This window comes from Ursus arctos, unplaced genomic scaffold, assembly GCF_023065955.2.
Source record: "Ursus arctos isolate Adak ecotype North America unplaced genomic scaffold, UrsArc2.0 scaffold_4, whole genome shotgun sequence".
Lineage (NCBI taxonomy): Eukaryota > Metazoa > Chordata > Mammalia > Carnivora > Ursidae > Ursus > Ursus arctos.
In genome coordinates this window covers 31,131,610-31,150,925 of record NW_026623056.1, presented here as the reverse complement: position 1 = coordinate 31,150,925, position 19,316 = coordinate 31,131,610, and the positions used below count along the sequence as shown (strand labels likewise).

The 19,316-nt window shown below is 38.9% G+C and overlaps 1 protein-coding gene across 2 annotated transcripts in view; it reads left to right on the top strand.

Moving 5' to 3' along the window:
- The first annotated feature begins 10,282 nt into the window (after positions 1 to 10,282).
- CASR (calcium sensing receptor) overlaps positions 10,283 to 19,316 on the top strand; it is a 72,578-nt gene continuing 63,544 nt past the window's right edge. The window contains exon 1 of one of the 2 annotated variants that reach the window (XM_057306844.1): positions 10,283 to 10,382. The gene's annotated coding sequence lies outside the window, so the exon portion shown is untranslated. Of the gene's footprint in view, positions 10,383 to 10,929; positions 11,098 to 19,316 lie in introns of those variants that run through there. The other variant, XM_026494679.3, reaches the window with a different exon arrangement.

The window sequence follows — 19,316 nt, the reverse complement described above, 5'->3', positions numbered from 1 at the left end:
AAACCAGAAAATAGACTTTAACTATAGAGAACAAAGAGAGTTGTTGGAGGGGAGGTAGGCGGGGAGATGGGTTAAATGGGTGATGAGTATTAAGGAGGGCACTTATGATGAGCACTGGATGTTGTATGCAAGTGATGAATCACTAAATTCTACACCTGAAACAAATACTACACTGTATGTTAACTAACCAGAATTTAAATTAAAAAATTGAAAAAAAAAAAAAAACAGTTGACCACAGATTCATGGGTTTTTTTCCTGGACTCTCCATTCTATCCCATTGATGTGTATGTCTATTCTTATGCCAGTAGTTAGTACATGATCTTGATGACCATAGTTTTGTACTAGTTTTTGAAATTTAAAAAATGTGAGTCCTCAACTTTGTTCTTTTTCAAAATTGTTTTGGCTATTCTAGGTGCCCTGCAATTCCATATGAATTTTAGAATCAACTTAGTCAATTTCTATAAAAAGTCAGCTAGGATTCTGGTAAGGATTACAATGACTCTATAGACCAATTTGGGGAAGTATTACCATCCTAATAATATTAGCTCTTCTGAATCATGAACATAAGCTGTCTTTCCACATATTGAGGTTTTCTTTAATTTTTCAACTATGTTTTGTTAATTTTCAGAGTACATTTGTTTTTACTTAAATTTATTGTTAAGTATTTCTCTTTCTCTAATCCTATAAAAAAATGGAATTTTTTTCTTAATTTCATTTTCAGATTGTTCATTGTTGGTGTATAGAAACACACCTGATTTTGCATATTGATTATATATTCTGCAACCTAGCTGAACTCATTTATCCATTCTTATAATTTTTATAGATTTCTTAATTGTATTTTTATATAGAAGATAATGTCGTAAGATAGTTTTACTTCTTTCTTTCCAACCTGGATGTTTTTTATTTCTTTTTCTTGCCTAACTGCCCTTGCTAAACCCTCCAGAACAATGTTGAATAGTAGTGGTAAGAGCAGACATACTCATCTTGTTCTTTATCTAAAGAACTAGTCTTTCGCTGTTATGTATGATGATAGCTGTGGATATTTCAAAAATGCACTTTATCAGGTTAAGGAAGTCCTCTTCTATTCCTAGTTTTTTAGTGTTTCTATCTTAATGAAAGGGTGTTGGATTTTGTCAAATGCTTTTTCTGCATCTGTTGAGATGAGCATAAGTTTTTGTTCTTTATTTTAATAATACAGCGTATTACAATAATTGATTTTCAGATGCTAAGCCAACCTTATATGACTGGGATAAATTCACTTGTTCATGTATATAATCCTCTGTATGTGTTGCTGGATTGGTTTGCTAGTATTTTGTTCAAGATTTTGTTTCTATATTCATAAGGAATATTGAGCTGTAGTTTTCTTGTGATGTCTTTGAATGTTTTCTACTATCAGAGTAATAGTAGCTTCATATAATGAGTTGAAAAGTGTTTCCTTTTTTTCTACATTTGGGAAGAGTCTCTGAAGAATTGGTATTAATTCTTCTTTAAACGTTTGGTATAATTAATCTGTGAAGCCATTTGGGCCTGGACATTTCCTTGTAGGAAGTTTTTTGATTACTAATTCAATATCTTTACTGATTATGTGTCTAATCCAATTTTCTATTTCTTCCTGAGTCATTCTTTAGTTTCTGTCTTTCTAGTAACATCCATTTCATTTAGATTTTCTAATTTGCTGATGTATAACTTTTCATAACATTCTCTTATAATGCTTTTTATTTCTGTAAAGTTGGTAGCTACGCTACCTCTTTCATTCATTTATTTTAGTAATCTGTGTTTTCTTTTTTCTAGTTAAACTAGCTAAAGGTTTGTTAATTTTGTTGATCTTTTCAAGAACTAAATTTTTGCTTGATTTTATTAGTTTTCTATTCTCTACTTCACTTATTTCCACTCTAGTCCTTTTTTCCTTCCTTCTGCTTGCTATGTGTTTAGTTTTCCCATCTTTATCTGCTTGTTTCTTATGATGTAAGCCTAGATTATTGATTTAAGATATTTCTTTTCCATATAGATGTTTTCAGCTATAAATTTCTCTCTAAGCACTGCTTTACCTGCATCTCGTATGTTTGGTATGTTGCTCATCTCAAAAAATTTCTAATCTACCTTATAATTTTCCTTTGACATATTTGTTATTTAAAAGTGTGTTTTAATTTGCACATATTTGTGAATTCCCAAATTTTTTCCTGTAATTAATTTCTAATTTCATTCCACTGTGGCCAGAAAACATGTTTTATATGATTTCAATTACAAACAAAAAGTACGTTTATATCCTCTTTTTTATATATCTATGTAATTACCTTTACTTGTGCTTTTTACTTCTTCATGTGAATTTGAGTTACTGTCTAGTGTCCTTTCATTTGAACCTAAAGGACTACACTTAGTATTTCTCTTTTCTTCAAGTTTTTATTTAAATTCCAGTTAGTCAACATACAGCATAATATTAGTTTCAGGTGTAGAATTTAGTGACTCAACTCTACATACAACACCTGGTGCTCATCACAACATACACTTAGTATTTCTTGTAGAGCAGGTTTCTCACTTTTTATTATCTGGGAACACCTTGATTTCTCCTCTGGCTCTGAAGTAAAATTTTGCTGAAAATAGAATTCTTGGTTCACATTTTTTTTTCTTTCAGTACTTGAGTATGTCAGTCCTCTGCCTTATGACCTCTATAGTTTCTGAGAATTCTATCAGCTCTTGATCTTATTGAGGATTCCTCGTATGTGAGGAGTTGCTTATCTCTAGCAGTTCTCTCTCTCTCTACTGAGGTATAATTGGCATATAACATTATATTAGTTTTAGGTGTACAACACAATGTCAGTTAAGATGAACTGAATAGACCTGAATTTTTCCCAAAAAGATATGCAGATAGCCAACAGGGACATGAAAAGGTGCTCAACATCACTAATCATCAGGGAAATGCATTTCAAACCTCACACCTGTTAGAATGGCTAGTACCAAAAAAACAGGAGATAACAAGTGTTAGTGAGGATGCAGAGAAAAGGGCACTTCCCAAGTGCAGCCACTATGGAAAACAGAATGGAGTTTCCTCAAAAAATTAAAAATGGAACTACCATATAATCCAGCAATTCCATTTCTGGATATGTATCCAGAGAGAATAAAATTACTATCTCAAAAAGATATCTGCACTTCCACGCTCACTGCAGCATTTTTTATAATAACCAAGACATGGAAACAACCTGAGTGTCCATCAACAAAAAAATGGATATAGACTTATATAAATACATACATATATATTATTCCATGTTATTCAGCCACAAAAAAGAAGGAAATTCTGACATTTGTGACAACATGGATGGTCCATGAGAGCATTATGCTAAGTGAAGTAAGTCAGAGAAAGACAAATACTGTATAATCTCATTTATATATGAAACCCAGAGGGGAAAAAGAACTCACCAAAAAAAATCCCCCAAACTCACAGATACAGAGAACAGACTGGTGGTTGCCAGATGCAGGGCAGGTTTAGGCAGGGGGTAGTTGGGGATGAGGAAGGGGGAAATGGGTAAAGGTGGTCAAAAGTTTACAAGCTTCCAATTATAAGATAAACAAGTTCTGGGGATGTAATGAACACCATGGTGACTAAAGGTAAAAATATTGTACCATATATTTGAAAGTTGCTGGGAGAGCTGATCTTAAAATTTAAAATTTCTCATCACAAGAAAAAAAATTTGTAACTATATATGGTGATGTTAACTAAACTTATTATGGTAGTCATTTCACAAAATATACATATATCACTTCATCATATTGTATATACACCTAAAACTAATACAGTATTATGTCAATTTTATCTCAATAAAATAGGAAAAAAATAATAAAATTAAATTAATTTTTAAAATTAAAAATGCAACATTATGAATACAAAAAATACAGTGAATATTTATAGTGTGATAAAGAAATCACCACAGCCTTGGAGTTAAGGTCCCCTTATTTTATACCCAGCATCCCTGTGCTAATTCACAGGGGCCATACAAATGAAGTATCCTGACTTTAAACTTTATTAGCTTTAAGGTATAACTACCTCTGGCAAAAGTTCTGCATTTATGTTAAAATAATTGAACTTTATTTCAAAAATACAGGCTGGGGATATTGTTTGACTACAATCTTATTGTGCATCAATATTGTGACAGAGGGAAAAAAAGAGCCAATTCAGGCAAGTAATATTCTAAATTTACCATATGCATCAGTCAAATCAGTCTGGGAGCCCAGACTGAAAGAGAACATTGCACACCAGAGCTCATACTAAGGAATGAAGACAATATGATGAGAGAGTCTTAAAACCTGTTTTTGAGGAACTGCTGAAGGATTTGAAGCACTTGCCTCTGAGAAGGGAGTCCTGCTGGGGAATAGTTGAAGAGCCAACATGTACAAGAAAAAGACTTATTAGGGGTGCCTGGGTGGCTCAGATAGTTAAGCGTCTGCCTTCGGCTCTGGTCATGATCTTCAGGTCCTGGGATCAAGCCCCATGTGGGGCTCTCAGCTCGGTGGAGAGTCTGCCTCTCCCTCTCCCTCTGCTTCTCCCCCTGCTTGTGCTCTCTCTTGCTCTCTCTCTCAAGTGAGTAAATAAAATCTTAAAAAAAAAAAGAAAAAGACTTATTCTGTATTGTCCAGAGGAAGGAAGTATGAGTTGCAAGATGTCAGTTCAATATAAGTCAATTCAACTCAACAAATATTTAAGGCACCTATTCTTTGCCAGGAATTGTTTGAGGCACTGGGAATAAAGCAGTGATCAAAATGGACAAAATCTCTATTCTCAAAGAGTGTATGTTTTGTAAGAGAGATAGATAATAACACACGAATATGTCAGGTGATGAAGTGGTGATGTATCTTAAAAAAAGAAAAAAAGAAAAATATCAGCGACAAACAATTAAGAATGAAATTTTAAAATGATACCAAATATAATTGTATCAAAAGCCATCTAGTGGTACCTGGGTGGCTCAGTAGGTTAAGCATCTGACTCCTGATTTCAGGTCAGGTCATGATCTCAGGGTTCTGGAATCAAGCTCCACATGGGGCTCTGCACTTAGTGGGGAGTCTGTTGAAGGATTCTCTCCCTCTCCTTCTGCCCCTCACCCCACTTGCTCACTTCCTCTCTAAAAAGTAAATAAATAAATCTTTAAAAATAAAGCATCAAACACTTAGGAATAAATCTAGGAAAATATATACAAAACTTATACACAGAAAACTCTAAATTATTAATGAGAGAAGTTAAAGAAGACTTAAATAAGTGGGAGAATATTTCATGTTTGTATATTGCAAGTCTAACTACGAGATGTCAATTTTCTCCAAAATTGATCTATAAATTCAATGTAATTCCAGTAAAAAATCCAGAGGGGTGTGTGTGTGTGTGTGTGTGTGTGTGTGTGGACAAGCTGACTCTAAAAATGTATATGGAAATGCAAAGGACCAGTAGCAGCCCATATGATCTTAGAGAGGAATAAAGGTAGAGAACTTACTGTACCAAATTTCCAAACTTACTATAAAGCCACAATAAAAAAGACAATTTGCTATCTCAGCATAACAATAGGCAAATACATATACAATAGAGAGTCTAGAAGCAGACCCACACGATTTGGTATTTCATGACAAAGATGACACATAGAACAGAAGGCAAATGTTGATCTTTCCAATAATGGTACCAAGTCAATTGGATATTCATTGGGAAAAAAATGAAAGTTGACCATAGAAAAATCAATTCCAGGAGGATCCTAGATCTTAAAGTAAAAGGAAAACAATAAAGCTTCCAGAAGATAACAATGGAGAATATATTCATGACTTGGTGTAGGCAAAGCTTTCTTAAGCAGGACCAAACACACTAACCATAAAGGAAAAGACTACATTAAAAATATCTGTTCATGAAAAGGCACTTAATATTAAGAACCACAGAATTGGAAAAGACATTTTTAATATCAATAATTGCAAAGAACCTAGAATATAAAAGGTATGCAAATGTTTAGCACTAGAAGAGATTGCCAAAGAATTTTCCGAAGTAGTCATACTGATTTCTATTTTCACCAGTAGTAAATGAGAGTTCTTATTTATCTTATTAACCCAGTAATTCTACGCTGATATATTGCCCAACAGAAATGCAAGCACATATACACCAAAAAATATTCATGGCAGCATTATTCATAATAGCTCAAAACTGGAAGCAACATGTCCATCAAGTGAAATGGGTCAATAAATTGTGATACAATCATACAGGAGAATATTCTGCAGCAATGAATAGGAACAAACTACTGCACAATGTGGTTGAATGTCACAAGTTGTTGAGTGAAAAAAGTTAGATATAAAAGAGTATTTACTGAATGATTCCATTAATATAAATATAAATATGGTGTTATAAGTCAGGACAATGGTTACTTTCTGGGAGTTTTACAGAATGGAAAAAGGTACAAGTGCTGATCAAGTTGTATGTATTTCTAAACATGTGTTCCACTTCAATAAAATTTGTTAATTAAGACAAAAACAAAATGATTAGGCTCCATCTGAATTTCTTAGTGCATTTTGAGAAAGATTAGGGTGAAAGAAGGATGTGGGCTAGAGATGAGAGTGTGAAAACACCCTCTAGCAACAAGACAGGAAACTAGGAACCCAGGAGGAAAGACCGCCAAGGAGAAATTCATGGCAGCTGGATTCCTACGTGTTTGTAAAGAACAGAGTATTACATATTCATTTTTAAGTTGTTTTCTGTGCTGCAATTTGCTCTAACTTCTCTGACCCCATCACCTCTCTCCCCAACTTTATTTCCCTCAAGCCATAAAGTTCACAACACCCTAAAAAAATGGTAAAGCAGAGTAAAGAAATAGGGGTGATGTGGTTGGAAGAGGGGCTATGCTGTTAGGGGATAGGAATCCCAGAGGAATGCATCTCTGAAAAGGTAACCCTTGAATAGAAAGCAAAAATAATGTTCCGATTGGGAAAGGTAAATGAAAGTCTCTGAGGCAGGATCTGCTGAGCACATTCAAAACCCAACAAGGAAACCAGTATATAGGAGCCAAGAAGGATTATAGGAGATGAGATCAGAGATGAGATCAGAGAAATAGCCAGTTGATGCTGGCTTTTATGGGCCATGAATTTTACTGGATTTTAGTCTGAGTGAGATAGGAAGTCATTACAGACAGGGTTTTGAACAAAGAAATGACATAATCCAAGTTGTGTCAAATGTATTGCTCCAGTTGCTATAAGAATAGATTGCAGAGAGGCAAAGGTGGATGCAGGAAAAATTAGAAGGTTTTCTAAGAGATGCTGGTTTGGATGAAGTTGGTAGTGGTGGACATGGAGAAAAGAGGTTGATTCTGGCTGTATTTTGAAATTAGAGCCAGCATGACTTGCAGATGGATTGGGTATGGAATGTGAGGGAAAGAGAGGTCTTTCAGGGATACCTTAGGAAAGAACTTTCCAACCTAAAGAGCTGTCCATTGAATGAGCTTCCCTGGATGCAGTTATTCTAATGTGGGCAGTTACTCATTCCATCTGAATGCTCTTTTCCTTCTAGCTTACCTGTCATAAGATCCTAAGAGGATTCCTGCCCTTAGAGACAATAGGCCCCGGTGACCTCTAAGATATTGCACGTGCCAAATATTCTGGAGCTTTAAGGCAGTTCGATCATGATCCTGTACATCATGAATTTTTAGCCCATACGATTGCAAAATAAATTTCCTACACCAAAGTAAATTTTTAACTGCTGTGTACCTTTTTCACCACACATGCATTTTTATACTGGTCAAAATGGGTTAAAATGAACAGCACAGGCAGCTGCTTTGGGGTAAGTAGACACCACACAAGCCTGAGACTGGGAGATGCTGATATCTGAAAGAAGGAAGAGCAGCCTTGTCCTCCTGGCCCTTGGAGATGGTTATGAATACAGATGACACCAGAAGAAAGTGCAATTAAAGAGCAAATGATTGAATTATAAACACCCTAACATTTTCAAACGTCCCAAAATGCTATCTCTTTCAAAGCAATTACCTTGAGAGTAATCTGCCAGTGTTCCATACATAATACAAATGTCACATCGGTGCTGCTGTTCCTCAAAGCTCACTTGGAACCCTTCTTTTGGACTTGTCTGCAAGGGCAGTTAATGTAACTTACTTCAAAATGCAGTCTCTCCAGTGGTCAGGTCCCTGAGAAGCTCTGCTGTCAAGAATGTCAGATTCTCCTGGTTGGCAGGAGCTTCAAAGCTTCTAGCCTATCTAGTGTGTTTGACTTCCCTTGCCATCACTAGTGGCAAGCAGGCATCTAACCCCTGCTGCAACTCCTGGAGGGAAGGCAATGTGGTAAACACCCCCATGGCAGCCCTTTCAAATCTTCCCACACAGCTCTCATTGTCAGGAAGTTCTCATTCATTTTGAACTGAAACCTGCCTCACCATACCTTCCATCCGCTGGTCATAATGGAGTGTGAGGCAGGATTTCCCAAAGGTCAGGCAACTGTGTATCACCTTCATCATTTTGCCATTTCTATTATATCCAAGTACCACTGGTCTTACTCGTTCTTTAATATTTTTCTTTGAAGTTACCCATTTTTCTTATGTAAGTAAATTTACCTTAAATGAAAACAAAAACAACTTGTAAGTGGAAAACCTGTATCGGTCAGAAATTAACAGTGTAAGGAATAATATCAGAAGGAAGAGAAAGCGATGATATTAAATTCTACTTAGGAACTGTTGCCTAGCAAAGGCACTGAGCCTGAGGCAGGCTTTCTCTTTGTTAAAAACAGATTAGCAAGTGTTAGAGAGGTGTAAAGACAAAGAAGCACAAAAATGATAGTTCTACCTAGACATAATCGATAGAATCAAGAGAACTGAGAAGGACATAACTTTTTTCACCATGTGATCCACTGTTACTTAGCATCATCAACTATATACCACTCAAAACCATCTACTATACCTCCAGCGGGAGATGTACACACTGGGACTCACTGGCAAAGGGGTCAAACACCTTGGCTGTGGTCAAACGAATCAGATTTCAGGTCATGCTTCTGCCACCTCTTAACTGCTGTAAGCTTCAGTTTCTTCATCTTTGAAATGTAATAATAGCTCTTCAGAGTGACACTTTCTTAATTAAAGACATTTGAACATTATGCCAGGTGTAAGTTGATCATTGAAAAGTATTAATTCAGCCTAAGGCTGCAGTATCATTCAGTTTTGGGGTGGAATTAATTCAGCCTTTGGGCCTGACTACCTGGTGCTTGCAGCCAACTACAATCTTTTAAGACATTTTGATACGAACTAATACTGAGCTAAATCCCCCGCTGTGAATTGCCTTGCTGGGCGTTTGGGCCTGAGGAAGGACTTGGCATTTATTCTTATTAACTAGTTCTCCTCTTTCTCCTGGTGCTTAAACATTTGTTCAACTCTCCTTATGGTGTGTTTGAGGGGAAGTAAGTCAATGGGCAGAACCTGGCTATGATGAGGATGTATTTGAGAGACTAGATGTGAGTCTGTGCTCCTTTGAAGCAAGAAAATGGAAACTTTTTGCTGACTAATCACTATGTATCCGGCATTTTCCCCAAATATTTAATTACATTTAATATTCCAAGAATCCCTCTATGTGTTATCCCCATTTTACAGAGAAGAAATCTGCGTTTTTTACTTGAAGTTGTTAAGCTTAGTAACTATGCAGCTTTTTACTCTTTTGGCTTAATGCTGTTTTGCAAACACTTCATCATGTTACTTCGTATTTTCCTTTTTTTTTTCTTTAAAAATAAATACTCCTTCTTGTTCTAAAAACATTTTGAGGCACTCTTGCCTTGATGCTTTTCATTTCAAGGATTGTGTAATATCTTTTTAAGTTATCCTCCCATAATTTAACCGATTTCCTATTGTCAACAGTTTGGCTTTGTTTGTTTGCTTTTTGTGTTTTTTATTACTATTAATTTATGTAAAAAAATAATAATCTTGCTACGAACATCTGCACATGAACATTATTTTGTTTTGGAAATTTCCCCAAGAATGAAATTACTGCGTCAAAGGGACAATAATTTTTGTGGTTCTTTATAGGAACTAGCAAACCGCCCACCCAAAGGAGTACGTGTTGCTTGAGGATAAAAAGAAAAACACTGGTTTTCTACAAAAGACATTAATTTTCCCTTATTCGAAAAATATTCGAGTGCCTGATAGGTGGCGGGCGCCATGCCAGGGACTGGGGAGTGAAATGCGCAAGGCATAGGGTCCCGGTCTTCAAGGAGCGCAGGGTCGGGTCGGTAGAGGAAACCACACGCTACAGGTGGCTGCCACTGGCCAAGGAGGACCGAGAGCTCTTTGGCGCAGGAGCGTGGACAGAAGAGAGGAGGGAGCTGTTTTCGAGCACCGAGAAAGTCTTGCAGCGTGGGCAGCGCTTGACCGGAGTCTTGCAGAATGAGTAAGAGTTTGGGCATGGGATTTATATTTTACTGTGACTCTCTGGCCTTTTACCAAAAAAAAAAAAAAAAAAAAAAAGTTTCCCGCTCTTGGCACAGAGAACGTTGGTGGAGTCCTAAGCCCCCAACACCTTAACGCCTCTTTTTATTTCCAAGGAGAAGGTAAGGGGTTCTCTCTGACTGCTGGAGCAGGATCTGGGGACCGGGAATTCCTGGTGCGGAGAGGACAGGAGGGGACCCGAGCGCGGGCCCGCTGTCCCCGGGAAACAGACCCAACGAGTGGCCCCCGGGAGAGAAAAGAGGCGCCTTCGGCGCCGGGCTCCAGAGGAGTTAGCGCAGCTGCATCTGCATGGGAAGACCGTGAGCGTACTGGGGCTGCCGGGGGTGCGAGGTTACGGAGCAGCCGGCGAGTGGGCTCCGAAGGGAGCTGGGCTCCGCAGTCTGGGATCCCCAGGGGGCAGGCGGGCGGGGAGCGGGAGAGGGGCGGAGCTCCAAGGCCGGGGCCGCGGCTGCTACCCAGAGGGTCTGCGGGGGCTGCTGTGGCCGGCCCCGACAGCTGGCGCCTCTCCGAGACCGTGGCCTTGGATGGCATCGGGAGCTGGGCCCACCTGGCGCCCTGAACTCAACTTCCAGCGGATCCTCGTGTAGATCCACAGCCAACGGGCCGGCGCTGCCCCTGGTGAGGGAGCCCGGGCCAGGGCGGCAGGTAGGACCAAGGTACGCGAGGAGGGCGAGCGGAAAGCGACCCGATGCAGGATGGGCAGTGGCGGCGTCCAGAGACCTCACGGGCTCAGGAGCCAAAGGAAGGGCGGGCGCCCGCCGAAGCGGTTCAGCCCTGGGAACACCGGGTGCGGGGCGTGGGGGAAGTCAGGGCAAAGTTACAAGACCAAAGACTTAAGGCGCAGGACCGGACTGTTCAGTTACCCGCAGAAGTTGCTGGGGGTCGCCCTCTCGGATGAACAGGAGTGCGTACCAAGACACAGGCTGTGGGTAGTGTGTTGTGCCTGCGCCTTGTTTCTGCCTGTGGCGCCGTCAGAAAGAGCTCCCTTTCCCTGTGTGTTAACAAGGATACGGGCAGCTTTCTAGTGTGTTCACAAAGGAAAGGGAGGGCCACAGTGTCAGCACCCATCCTCCTTGGCCAAAGGCTCCAGGTGCTTGAGGACACCGCCTCTATGGCACCAAATTAGGGTGTCAGACCTGATCACCAGCTGCCACATTCCTTGGGGTGAAAAAAAAAAAGGTACCAGACAAATGGGGTCTTTTATTATTTTTTAGATTATTTTAAAATTGTAATTTTAAACAGATAACACATGCACATGGTTTTTAAAATCAAATAATGCAAAAGTTTATCTTCTAGTTTATAGCTCTTTTTTTTTCTCATGTCCTTTCTTACTCTTGCTCTTCCCCCCCCTTTTGATTCTTTATCCCACCTCCTGCCTAATGAAAGTACCAGAAGAAAATGTGACATCACTGCCACTGCCTGCATCCCATAATCTCCAGTGTTGCCCACTGGCACCGCCCCTGCTGTCTTCAAAGTCTTTCATTGGGGTGGACCTTGGGGTAGGGAGCCTGCTACCGATAGGACACTTCATTTACTTTCCTTAACTCTCCCCACATTAGGGAGGAGTCCATGATGAGTGCTATACTATGTTCTTTCCCTTAAACTAGACTTTCCAAGTGTGATTTAGTAGAGTCTGGTACTGAGGGGAATTAATGAAGGGTATTTCCTAAAATGCGCTCGATTTCCAGGAATTAAACACCTCATGAGTTCCTATGCCTGAAAGCAGAACTTTGCCAATTACAGCTTTACATTGCCTCTCCCTTCTCTACCCAGGCCCAGCAGAGTAGCAGGCATAGGATTCTTCCTCTGGAAGAACCTCAAAAGATGGAAGTTTTATACCTGTGAAGGGGCTCAGGGACATAGCTTTGTGGCAGACAATGGGGGTGGGGGCTGGCAGAGAGAGATGTAGAAGAAGGGTGAGAGAGGAACACAGAAATAGGAAGTGAGGAGCAGGCCAAGATTCTTGAGTGGAGAAGAATCCTGAAGCACAGGGCTCTATCATTTAGGAATAATCTCCAGATAATTTTGCTATAAGACACACATGTGGCTTAACTTCTTGCTAACAATCAGCACAATCAACTCTGTTCCAAGGCTTTTACTATGCAAGGCCAAAATATATTGAGAAATGGGAAAAAATCAGCGAATAAACCCATTTTTATCTATATGATAAAATAGAAGTAGTTTAAATTGTTTTTAATGAACTAATAGGTTTTTTAGGAGTTGTGTAGAGTGTTTAAAATAACCTAATGGGGGCACCTGGGTGGCACAGTTGGTTAAGCAGTTGACTCTTGGTTGCAGCTTAGGTCATGATCTCAGGGTCGTGGGATGGAGCCCCTAGTCGGACTCTGTGCTCAGTGCAGAATCAGCTTAAGACTCTCTCTCCCTCTCCCTCTCCCCCTCCCTCCCCTCTCTCTCTCTCTTTGAAAGAAATAAATCTTTAAAAAAATACTTAAATAAAATAACCAAATAGGTACTCTAAGTCACTACATTTCCTTTATTTTATTCATGTTTTTCATGTTGCATGACCTAGACCTGTATCCCAAACATGTCAGAAAGTTCAGGCTGGTTAGAACCCACCACTTGTAAGAAGCCTTTTTGAATGAAGGTTAATAGGGGAGTAGATTTGAAAATAAGGACAGATCCTTGTGGTAGGGTAGGGAAATAATCAGGAGGAATGAATTGAGCACCAGCTTGGGTCTCATAAGGAATCAGGTATAATTCTTAAGAGAACATGGCAATAATTCATTCATTCATTCATAATGTTTATAGAGTGCCTGGCTATGTGTCAGTCACTGGAGGAAAAATGGTGAATAAAACCAGGCAAGATCTCTGATCTCCTGGAGCTTATAGATGCTTTAGGGAGGCAACTGTTAGTAAAATAACAAAGTATTGAATACGTAATTACAAACTAAAATAAGTTCCCTAAAGGAAAGAAAGAAAGTTCTTTGAGGGTGTATACACACTGTACAGCAAGACCAAGGAAGGCTTCTCAAGGAGGTTTCCCTTGAGCTGATATTCAAGAGTAGGTGGAAATATTGACGATACATATGGTTTTGAGGTAGGAGCAAAATGTATCGGCTAGAAATTGCATTTGGCTGCTAGTAATCAAAAAGTCTGGCTGCCACATAGTGTTTGCCAGACGGCATTTGTATACGTGTAGAATTGGCATTTCTGGAATTTTGGGGAAGGATTCCTTCCTATCACAGTATCATCTGTGCTGCCTTGAGTTGGTCATGGTTTTCCATTGCTGTTATTCTTGCTTTTAAATTAAATGTTTAATTTCATTCTTATCGGTTTATTTTACTGAGCATAATAAAATATGTGCATTGTGGTTCAAATATGAATCATCCATATTCCCATTGCTAAGGTAGGTATGTATGTAACTGCCATACCAAATTTGGCTTGTACAGTGACAACTCATTGTTATCACTTTCCCAGGTGAAAAGAAATGTGGCAGGTAGACTACAATATCTTCTCTCCATTCTTATCCACTGCTCTAATTGGTAGGATTCAAAATGTTTATTGACTCTAAAGCTGCATGTGCCTCTTCAGAATATTCAGTCCTTTAGTAAAGAAAAAAATTACTAATTGCAATTGATGCTCTAAGTAAAAGCAATATAAATCTCACAATGTAACGGCATGGGGCGCTCTGACCAAGCAACATACTTCAACTGCAAACAAATATTTTCATTCATTCAACAATATTTGCAATAAACCTTCTATATGCCCAGCACTGTGCTAGATACTATGGATAAAATGGATTAGTAAGACATGGTCCCAGCATTTAAGGAATTCATAGAAGTCTAAGATGGGGGACTCATCCTTATCCATGTAAGGATAGGAAAGCGTTGTGGTTGCCCTAATTAGTGATACACAGGGAGTGGAGGGGTAAATTCCACCAAGGAGAGGAGGGGTTGAGGAAAGGTTCATGGATGAGTTAACACTTGAGATGAATCTTGAAAGACGAGACATTCCACAAGATAAACAAAGGAAACAGGGCATTAGAGAAGAAGGGACTTGTGTGCAAAAACAAAGACAGAAGTGGGAAACAGCATGTCAAGGTCCAGGACACAAAAGTGGCTCAAAGAGCTGAAGCATCAGGAGCAAAAAGGGGCTCATGAAGAGATGAGGCTGGAGTGGTGAGCAGGCCAGGTCACAGAGAACCTGCATGCCATCACATGGATAGGTGGTGGTTTTAAAATAGACACTGTGAAGGCACACAGACCCAAGTTTGAGTCACTGCTCTGCCACTTTTTTGACTTCAATAAGTAATGGTATTGAAGGTTGTACCTCCTTTATTGGGTTCCTGCAAGAACTGAGGATAAGTCAGGTAGTACCTGGCACAGATTATGCATCTAGTTATTATTGGCTTTTTTTTTCATTATTTATCCTTATGCAAAGGAAGTCACTATAGGGTTTTAAGTAGAGGAGTGACTTAATGGGCATTTTTATTTAGACCATATTCATTCTGGCTGCATAAGGATGCTGAGTTAAAGGGGGGCAAGTTTGGAACAGAGAACCCACTTACAGAAATTATACCCATTCAGATGATGATGATGATAGCCCGAACCATGGTGACCATGGCAGTGGCCATAGAGAAAAGGAACCAAAGCTTGAGGTGTCTGCAAGGTAAACTCCACAAAACTCAATTACTCATTATTTGTGGGGAGTGCGATTCTGGTCTGCTACATTTTTGGTTCTGTCATCTAAGTGATTTTAGGATAACAAAAGGAAACCAGGTATCAACCAGGACTAGGGATCAGGTATCTAGGAACTGCTTCTGTGCAGAGGACTTAATGATTGGAACAAAAAAAAAAAAAAAAGAAGAAGAAGAAGAAGAAGAAGCTGTCTTTGTAACTGAGAAGACTCCTTGACAACTTCTATGTTACAACATAAAATAGCATCAGGAAGGCTTAGTTGATCCATTACAAACAAAAGCCATTATCTCTCTCTCGGTCTCTCTCATCTCTGGGAGGCTTTTAGTTCAAGGTGAGTGAACATTAGATTTCATCCATTTGCCGCTGTCATAAAGTGCCACATACAACACTCACTCGTGCCTGGTAGTTTGGTTTTTACTCTTGCCTGACACTAACCTGATTGAATTTTTTCTCTATTTTTCTCAAATGCCCTCTCACAATTCAATATGCACAGGCTAAGGTGCCTTTACTAAAGCTAGTGAGAATCAGAGGATTTAGGTGGTCCCTGTTTTATAATGCAATGTAGTCTTGGTAACCATAGCATCCGTTCGTGAGATGGAAAATAATCCAGATGTGTGTGGTAGTGTTTGCTGAAAAGTTGTTGGAAATTTTGTGCCTGTTTCCCCCAAATGTGGATCCTAGGAAATGCTGACTGAATGTTGGATTCACTTGCTTGAACAACTGTATAATTACTTGAAGCCACAGAAATGAACAGACATTATAATTAGGCAGGGCCAATGAGTGAGGTGGTAAAGTGTAAAATGAAGAAAAGTAAGGTCTGCCTCTGCCCTAGACAGTCTAGAGTTTGGATAAAAGTGGACTGGCCATCTCTGTGACTTTGGGCAACATATCTCACCTCTCTAAGCCTGTTTTTATTGGTGGATATTCCTTTGGATATCTGTAAAACAGAGGTAATGTCTCCTTCAAAGGGTGGTTGTGAGGGTTAAATGAACTATATAGGGAAAATGCTTAACAATGCCTGGCATATGGTAGCTGCTTAACTGGTCCACATCCTTTGGCTCAGCCCCTGTCTGAGATCTTTCCTTATACTGATAAAGCAGGAAGAATGAAGATTTCTTAGGTTAAGCAACCTGAATTAATTGGCTTTTATGTGTTTCTCATCTATAATTGATTTTTTTCCCTAGAAACTAGGGTGGAAACCTGTTTTCCTCCACCCTCCCGGAATGCTTATCAGTATGATGGGGGCAAAGGTAATATGATACCTGCAGGGAGAAAACTAATTTTAGCTATTCTTTCAACAAGTCTTCCACATATATACAAGCAAAATTACTAACAGTAAGAAAATGAAGTGATCTGACTTCTTTCTTCCATGTTTTTTGTTGGTGGAGTTCCTAACAAGCATGTTTCATGTTTATTTGTTGTTTTTCATGTAGAAAGAAAGAAGCAGGCTCAAAGATACTGTTACTGTTTCCCTCAACCCCCAACAATAATTGTGAGCTCTTTGTCCTTAGGAAATAAGTTGTTTTTCTCCTCTTAATAGAAGTTGATGGTTGAAAAAATTATCACATCCTCCATTTAGTCCTTCTAAATATTCTGTAATTTGACATAAGCCTTTAGTTTTTTAGTTCAGCAAGCATTGTTTGAGCTCCAGCTGTGTGTCAGGCATTAAGTTATCACTACACACTCAGGCCAGTCTTGACCCAGCTCTCCAATCTGGTAGCCCTTGTGGAAGAGGGTTTGTATGTAGAGGAGTGGACGTGCCGGCTGATCAGAGAGAGCCAAAGAGAGCAGAACCACCAGACCAAAGTTCTCTACCATAGCTTCAGGCCCCCAGTCCATCAGATCATGAGCTCCTTCAGGTCAAGATCCCAGTCTGCTCCTCCCTACACCCCAAACCCCTGTCCAAGGGAGTCCTTTTACACTGTTTGTCAATGGAGAGATCAAGAGATAAAGGTAGTGAGGAGGCCATATGGCCTTCTCTTTCTGTATTCTTAAAAATGAAAATATTCCAAATAAAGTTTCACTCTGCAGTTATCTAATTATCACCCTCATCTTTTGAGAGGCAGCACAGCCTCATGGTTAAAAGTCTGGACTTCGGAGTTACTCTGCCTGGGCCCGTGTCCCAGCTCTACAACTTACTAGTTGTGTGAACTTGGGTGAGGTATTTAACCTCTCTGTGCTCCAGTTTCCTTATCTATAAACTGGGATTATTAATATCACCTAGTTCATTGGGGTTTTTTAATTGAGTTATAATTGATATACATGATGTTAGTTTCAGGTATACAACATAATGATTTGGTATTTGTATATATTGCAAAATGATCACCAAAATAAGTCTAGTTAACATCCATCAACATAAACAATTTTTTTCTTGTGAAGAATTAAGATCTACTCTCTTAGCAACTCTCAAATATGCAATACAGTCACCATGCTGTTCATTACATCCCCATGACTTATTTTATAACTGGAAGTTTGTACATTTTGATGCCCTTCATCCATTTCACCCACCTCATTTCACCCACTTGTTGGTTGTTAAAGGACTTAAAAGAGTTAATACACATTGTTCAACCTCATCCAGCACAGACAGCAGGTCTTATTCAGGTGTTGAAACCCCAGAGTCCATTGGGGGAGCTGAACGAAGGAATGACTCTCAAGATGTAGACTGCTATAACACTCAGTGGCAATAAAGCACTTTCCTAATATTAACTCATATGATCCTCAGAACATCTCAGGAGGTAAATAAGGGGGATGAGCGGGATACCTATCATCATCTCCAGCTTACAAATGAGAAAATCAGAGCACTGAGCAGCAGAATGACTTGCCAGAGAAAACACGACTATGGATGATAGAGTGGATTAATACTCCTGAGTGCATTTATTTCTGGCCCTTGACTCTTCCCACTACCTGGCTGTCTCTTGATCTTATGCAGATTTCATGGAACTCAACAGATATCTAATAGCAAAAGTGAATACACATAGCTCTTGTATCTTTCTGAAGAAATGAACTTCTTACTGTAAATATACTCCCTCAAATTGTAACTTCAAGTTAAACTTGAAGTTTGGAAAGTTTCTCTTTAGGGGTGTGGGGAGGAAAACAGAGGATTTTTTTATGGAAATGAGGAAATTCTTTCTCAGTGTGAAAGTAGCAGAAAATCATGAAGGAAAATATTAATATATTTTATTTCATAAACATTTAAAATACTACATATTAAAGTCAAAAGGAAAACAAACTAAAACAAATTGTACCAAATATGCCAAAAGGTTAAAAGTTTCAGTATCTAAAAAGCACATAGAATTGAATAGGAAGAACATTTCAAAAAAGTGGGCAAAGGACTGTTGTTTTCAAATAAAGAAAAGCATGTGGTTGGTGAACATATACAAATATTTTAACTTTACATGAATAAAAGAAATAAGAATTTTTTAAAATGGTATACTAGTTTGTTTATTAGGAATACTAAGACTTTAAAGATAATGTAGGTGGAGTGGGATGAAATGGCTACCCTGTAACACATTATCTGGAAAACAATGGCCTTAAAATTGTTTGTGGCCCTTGACCAAGGATTTCAGTTTCTGAGACTCTGTCCTAAAGAAATTATCAGGAATATGGTTAGAGTCTTATACCTGAAGAGGTCCTGCACAGTGTTTATGAAAGTGAGATGTTAGAGACAACCTATGTGTCCAATAGTAAAGGAGTAGTTGTATCAATTATGGTGGGGGAAAAGCAGCATAGTTTAGCAGCTAGAAGCATGGATTCTGGAGTTTCACCACATGGGTTCAAATCCTGGCTCTGCCACGTATTAGCATGTAACCTTGGAAACCTCTCCATGCCTTACTTTTCTCATCTACACAAAGGGGATGACAAGAGTACCTACCACATAGGCTTGTTTTGTGGCTTAAATGAATCAATATCATTTACAATTCCAAAATCCTCAAAGCCCTAAAAACCTTTGGGACTAATGGTTTTTTATAATTTCATTACCAACAAGACATAACTGGACTGACATAAACTGACATAACCTAATCCCACTTACTATACCCATATTTTGTGACTATCATCTATCTTAATCCTTTTCCATAGTTTTACTTTCCATGAAGAATCTCTAAAGTTCTTTATAAATTAATAACCTTCATGCACTTGTGAAAAGATTAACTTTGAGGTCAAAGCTAACTGGAATCAGATATATCTACTTTGAGCCAATCTCTTGGCCAAGAAATTTT